Here is a 7319-nt window from a genome sequence, read left to right on the forward strand (position 1 = left end):
CTGCCTGCCCTGACTGTTTGACTCACTTCTTTTCTCAACTGTACCAGTCTCAGATTGATCTCTTTCCTCAGTATCTCCCTGGGTCCCACCTCCCCACCTTAATCATTTAAATCCTCCCGATCAGCTCTAGTAAATTTCCCTGCCAGTGTATTAGTCCCCTTCCCATTTAGGTACAATCCATCCTTCTTGTACATGTCACTTCTACCCCAGAAGAGATTTCAATGATCCAAAAGTATGAATCCTTCTTCCATACACCAGCTCCTCAGCCATGCATTCATCTGCTCTATCCTCCTATTCCTACCCTCACTAACCCGCAGCACCAGGAGTAATCCAGATATTACTACTCTTGAAGATCTTCTTTTCAAATTCCTGCCTAACTCTCAATATTCTCTCTTCAGAATCTCAATCTTTTCCCTTGCTATGTCATTGGTTCCAATGTGTACAATGACCTCATGCTGGTCCCTCTCTCCCTTGAGAACATTCTGCACCCTTTCTGAGATTTCCTTGATCCTGGCACCAGGGAGCCAACACACCATTCTGGTTTTTCGTTGCTGGCCACAGAAACGTCTGTCTGTACCTCAGACTAAAGAGTCCCCGAACAAAATGGATCTCTTGGAACCTGACAAACCCCTCATTGCATTAGAGCTAGTCTTGTTACCAGAAACTTGGCTGTTTGTGCTATATTCCCCTGAGAATCCATCACCCCCTACATTTTCCAAAACAGCATACTTGTTTGAAATGTGGATAGCCACAGAAGACTCCTGCACTACCTCCCTAGCTCTCTTACCTTTCCTGGAGTTAACCCATCTATGTGACTGTATCTGCAACTTTTCCCCCTTCCTGTAACGGCCATCTATCACATCCCCTTGCTCTTGTAAATTCCTCATTGCCTCTAAAGTTTTAAAAATAATGTACAAATCTGTTTCTGAATTGTTTGTGAAAAACGAATGGTTGAACCTGGTGACTATTGCAATGAAAGTTACTAGCAACACTGATGTTGATATTTAAACTGTCATTTTAGAGATTCCTGACTTTGTAGGTTGATTGAAACACTTTTGTTATGATTTCTCTCAGTAGTGGCTGTCTGGTAGCACTCAAACTGAGAGTGGGCTGTTTTCATTTCTTCACCCACAGTGCAGAGGTTTTTAAAATGGATTTTGTCAGAGCTAGGACAACCCAAAAAGGTGCAAAAGCTTTACGCTTGTTAAAGAGAAACTAATTGAAGCTTTTAATGAAACAAATAAATTAGAAATGCTGGAGGATAAGTGAAAGATCTTTGGGTAGAACATCTTCTGGAGTTCTTTAATTTCCTGTCATGATTCTGTTACATGACCAGTGAAAATCCCAGAGAAACATAAATTGAGAACTTTTGCAGACATGGCGAGCTAATGTTGTCACCTGTCTCGACATCAGATAATGGACTGGGTGCCATGACCAAGCAGAAAGGTAACAGAAGGGGAAATGCAATGTTAGCCAAACCATCCAATTAACAGCTGGAATGCCTGGGGACTGGCAAATAAAAGGGAGCAGGCAAGGGGAAGTAACGGCACCCGAGAAACAAATGGGACATTTGAAGAGGAGGCAACTTCCTTGGTGTAAGGCTGCACAAGCATAAAGTGAAAGGAATGCCAGATCAAAGAGGTTGTAGCAAAATGACAGCTCCCAGTGGAAATGTTATAAATATCTGTGTTCACTTCTTAAAACCTCTCACATCACTCAATCTGCATACATAAGATACACTTTAGAAAGACTCACCAGTCTTCAAACATTTGATGAGCCAACCAGGTTTGCTAGGCTCCAAGTTGTTGCTGTGCCTCATTCAATCTAATCCTCCATGTACTGCAACACTGCTGCTTGCAGTGTCTGCCAACACTGACCTGCTGCTGACCTCCTACCTCCTTATGGCCAGTAAGGCTCCAAAACTCCACTCTTCACACGTGGCCCTGAAAAAAGTCTGAAAACCCCCAAGAAGTGCCCCAATAGCCATGTCTTAGGGGGCTCATTGGTATGTGGTACAAAAAAGCAGGGTCTTCAACAGGTGGATTGGCTTTAACCAGAAACCTGCAACAGCAGTTATTCATCCATTTGGGACCATTTTCTTGCTCCACCTGCCTGCCAGTCCTATAGCCCTGCTTATGAGAAAATTATGCTTACTAGCCCTTGTATTATTGGCAGACCTTAATTAACTTGGTTGTTGACACCTTCAGTCCACAAAGGTTGAATTTCAAGAATTTCAGAACCTAAGTAATAAGCTTCACTTCTAAATGTATTGCTCACAAGTTTGAGACAGATTTACAGATTCCAGGATCTAATTCTCATCATACAAACGTACCAACAGCATGGTTATTTACATTTTTCTTGCAATAAAGCATATGTTTCCAATCTGCATTTTAAATATTCGAGTAGCAGAGCAGAATCCATTCTCATTTGAGGGGATCAATTGTATCCATCTCCCAAGCCTAATAAATGGTTGCCTGCAGACCTATCTTTGGTTGAGTGGGATTAGGATCAGATGCCACATAATGTGTCACTGTTCTCTGTTGTAATTTTCTACAGTTTCCTCCAACAGCTGGCTGAGATGGTAGATTTGCAGAATATGGGCTCAGGTTCAAGAAATGTCAACCTCAAGTTTAAATGATGACTGAACACATTGGAATAAAACCTACAAAACATCATTTAGGTTCACTTCACAATGTCTTGAACCGGCTATACATTTTATATAGCATTCATTATTAGTGGTTACTTTAGTCTAATACACAGAATATGCTAGTCTGCAATTTTATTCAGTAGCATGTCTAAAATATTTATTAATCCTGGTTTATGTACAAATTGATTTTGAAGTGGTTCTGATACATCCAATTTGATTGATTATCCCGAAATCATGAAGAACTTCAAACGACATAGACAAGTTAGTGGAATGAGTGGACCGGGACATGATGAAATTAAGTGCAGAGAAGTCTGAAGTAATTCATTTTTATAGAAAACACTCAGGGAGAAAACATAAAATAAAGGATACAACTCTAGTAGGGAGTAGATGCAGAGGGACCTGAATGGATGTTGTATGATTAGATTCCTTACAGTGTGGAAACAGGCCCTTTGGCCCAATAAGTCCATACTGACCTTCTGAAGAGTAACCCACCCAGACCCATTCCCCTACCTTATATTTGCCCCTGACTAATGCACCTAACACTATGGGCAATTTAGCATGGTCAATTCACCTGACCTGCACATTTTTGAATTGTGGGAGGAAACCGGAGCACCTAGAGGAAACTCATGCAGACACGGAGAGAATGTGTAAACTCCACACAGTCGTTCGAGATGGGAATCAAACCCGGGTCCCTGGTGTTGTGAGGCAGCAGTGTTAACCACTGAGTCACCATGCCACCCTCTATGAGTCATTGAAGTTAGAGAACAGGTTGAAAGAGTGGTTAAAAAGCATAAAGTATTGTAAACTTTATCAATAGGGGCATAGAATACAAAAGTAAGGTTTTGTTATAATTGTATAAAACACTGGTTTGGCCACAGCTAGTGTATTGTACCCAGAGTTAAGTAGTGTACCACACTTTCGGAAAAGGTTGAAGACGTCAGAGACCATATGTAAAAGATTCACAAGAATGGTGCCGGAGATGAAAACTTTCTGTCACAGATTGGTGAAGGTGTTTGTCTAGACAGATTAGGTAGGAAGAAAAACTGATCCCATTGGTGGATGGATTGAAACTGAACCAGTATAAATTTGAAGTAATTGAAAAAAAAAAGCATTAGAGAAATAAGGAGAAACTTTCTCACACAGTGACTGGTTAAGGTAGAATCAAAGAGTCAGAGTGATCTATAGCATAAAAAAGGCTTTTTCCTGCCTATCGAGTTTGGTCAAAAACAAGCACCTCACTATTTTATTCTAATCCCATTTCTCAACTTCTGTAATGTGCTGCCTGAGAGTGCAGTTGATACAGGTTCAATTAAGACTTTGAAGAAGAAATTAGACTATTACCTGAAAAGGAAGAATGTGCAGTGCTACAGCCAGAAGGCAGAGGATGATCCCAAGTGAATTGCTCCTTCAGAGATCCAGGACAGTACAGCACAGGAACAGGCTCTTGAACCCATCATGTCTGTGCCAGTCATGATGCCATTCTAAACTAATGTCATCTGCCTACATATAGTCCATGTCCATCTATTCCCTGTCTCTTCATGCCTAACTAAATGTTTGTTAAATGTTGATAATGCATCTGCTTCTACCACCTTCTGCAAGTTCCAGACATCTACCATCTTCTGTGCAAATAATGTGCACCACACATCTCCCTTAAACTTTTCCCCTTTCACATTAAACCCGAAGAAAAGACTCCAGCTATCCACCCTATCCATGTATCTCGTAATATTGCATATTTCTATCAGGTCATCCTTTTTCCTCTAACCCCCCCTCCCCCCACCACTAACTGAAAACAATTTAAGCTTGTCGAAACTCTCTCTATAGCTAATACACTCCAATCCAGACAATATTCTGGTAAACTTCTTTTGCACCCTCTCCAAAGCCTCCACATCCTTCCTGTAGTGTGGCAACCAGAACAGCACACAATATTTTGATTGTGGTCTAACTAAAGTTTCATACAGCTGCAACATGACTTACAAACTTTTATACTCAGTGCCCTGACCAATGAAGGCTCCCAGAAAGTGACTACATGCTGTATGACTTATTTCCAGCCTTATCTACTCCTGTTGGCACTTTCTGGGAGCTTTGGACTTATACCCCTAGATCCCGCTATATATCAATGGTCATAAGGGTCCTGCAATTTATTGTGTACTTTCCTTTTGCATTTGACCTCCCAAAATATAACACCTCACACTTGTGTGGATTAAGTTCCATCTGCATTTCTCTGCCCAAGTTTCCAATATATCTATACTCTGCTGTATCCTTTGACAACCTTTCTCACTATCCACAACTCCCCCAATTTTCATGCTGTCTGCAAACTTACTAATTAGACCATCTACATTTTCATTCAAATCATTTATATTTATTACAAACAACAAAGGTTCCAGCATTGCTCCCTATGGAACACGACTGAACACAGACTTCCAAGTTAGAAAAACACCACTCCACAACAATCCTCTGTCTTCTACAATCAAGCCAATTTTGCAACCAGCTTACCATCTCATTGTGGATTTCATGAATCTTCTAGATCAACCTTGCACATTCGCCCTGTGTCTGCGTGGGTTTCCTTCGGGTGCTCTGGTTTCCGCCCACAGTCCAAAGATATGCAGGTTAGGTGAATTGGCCATGCTAAATTGCCCGTAGTGTTAGGTGCATTAGTCAGGGGTGAACGTAGGGGAATGGGTCTGGGTGGGTTGCTCTTCGGAGGGTCGGTGTGGACTTGTTGGGCCAAAGGACCTGTTTCCACGCTGTAGGGAATCTAATCTAATCTAATCTAAACCTACCATGAGGGACCTTGTCAAATGCTTTAATGAAGTCCACGTAGATGACATCCTCTCCCCTACCATCATCATTTATCTCTGTCACTTCCTCAACAAACCCAATCAAATTTGTGAAACAAATTCCCTGCACAAAGCTGACTATCTTTCATAAATCCAATACATTCAGATTGAGTTGGGTGAAATAGCATGAGTTGGAGGGTGATAGAGTGTTTTGAAGTGAGGTAATGTGAAGAAGTATGAATTTAAGTGGAATGGATTGAGTTGGAGTGAGGTAGAATGATTGGAGTAAGGGTGAATAGAGTGAGTTGGAGTGACCAACAGAAGCGTCCAACATGAAGGAGTGAGATAGAGTGATTGGGGCATTTCAGAGTGAATTAGAATGATAGAGAGTGAGCTGGAGTGACATAGAGCAAGTTGGAGTGAGATGAATTGAAGAAAAGTGAATTAGGTCATGTTGGAGTAAGTGGGAGTGATGTAGAGTGACCTGCAGTGAGTTCGACGGAGCAGGAGTGAAATGGAATGAGTTTACAGTGGACATAGAGTGAATTGAAATGAGGTAGACAGACTTGGAGTGTATTAGGGTGAGTTGGATTGAAGAGGAGAGAGTTAAAGTGAGAATGAGTGAGTTAGAGGAATTTGGAATGTTACACAGTGAAATTGGGGTGATGTAGAATGAGCTCGATAATGAAAGAGCTTGATTAAGGTAGAGAGAAGAAGAGTGATTTAGAGTGAGTTGGAATGAGTGTGAGAGAGGAAGAGCAATTTGGAGTGAACCAGATTGAATTGGAGATATAGAATGCATTGGTGTGAGTGGGAGGGAGGTGTGGCTATTTGGAGTGAGCATGAGTTGGAGAGTTATAGAGTCACAGAGTCATAGAGATGTACAGCATGGAAACAGACTCTTGGTTCCAACCCGTCCATGCCGACCAGATATCCCAACCCAATCTAGTCCCACCTGCCAGCACCCTGCCCATATCCTTCCAAACACTTCCTCTTCATATACCCATCCAAATGCTTCTTAAATGTTGCAATTGTACCAGCCTCCACCACTTCCTCTGGCAGCTCATTCCATACACGTACCACCCTCTGCATGGAAAAGTTGCCCCTTAGGTCTCTTTTATATCTTGCCCCTCTCATCCTAAACCTATGCCCTCTAGTTCTGGACTCCCCATCCCAGGGAAAAGACTTTGCCTATTTACCCTATCCATGCTCCTCATAATTTTGTAAACCTCTATAAGGTCACCCCTCAGTCTCCGACGCTCCAGGGAAAACAGCTCCAGCCTGTTCAGCCTCTCCCTATAGTGGGCGGCACGGTGGCACAGTGGTTAGCACTACTGCCTCACAGCGCCAGAGACCCAGGTTCAATTCCCGCCTCAGGCGACTGACTGTGTGGAGTTTGCACATTCTCCCCGTGTCTGCGTGGGTTTTGTCCAGGTGCTTCGGTTTCCTCCCACAGTCCAAAGATGTGCGGGTCAGGTGAATTGGCCATGCTAAATTGCCCGCAGTGTTAGGTAAGGTGTAAATGTAGAGGTATGGGTGGGTTGCGCTTCGGCGGCGCGGTGTGGACTTGTTGGGCCGAAGGGCCTGTTTCCACACTGTAAGTAATCTAATCTAATCTAATAGCTCCAACCCTCGCAACATCCTTGTAAATCTTTTCTGAACCCTTTCAAGTTTCACAACATCTTTCTGATAAGAAGGAGACCAGAATTGCACGCAATATTCGAACAGTGGCTGAACCAATGTCCTGTACAGCTGCAACATGACCTCCCAACGCCTGTACTCAATACTCTGACCAATAAAGGAAAGCATACCAAGTGCTTTCTTCACAATCCTATCTACTTGCGACTCCACTTTCAAGGAGCTATGAACCTGCACTCCAAGGTCTCTTTGTTCAG

This window comes from Chiloscyllium plagiosum, chromosome 1, assembly GCF_004010195.1.
Source record: "Chiloscyllium plagiosum isolate BGI_BamShark_2017 chromosome 1, ASM401019v2, whole genome shotgun sequence".
In the NCBI taxonomy this organism is placed as follows: Eukaryota; Metazoa; Chordata; class Chondrichthyes; order Orectolobiformes; family Hemiscylliidae; genus Chiloscyllium; species Chiloscyllium plagiosum.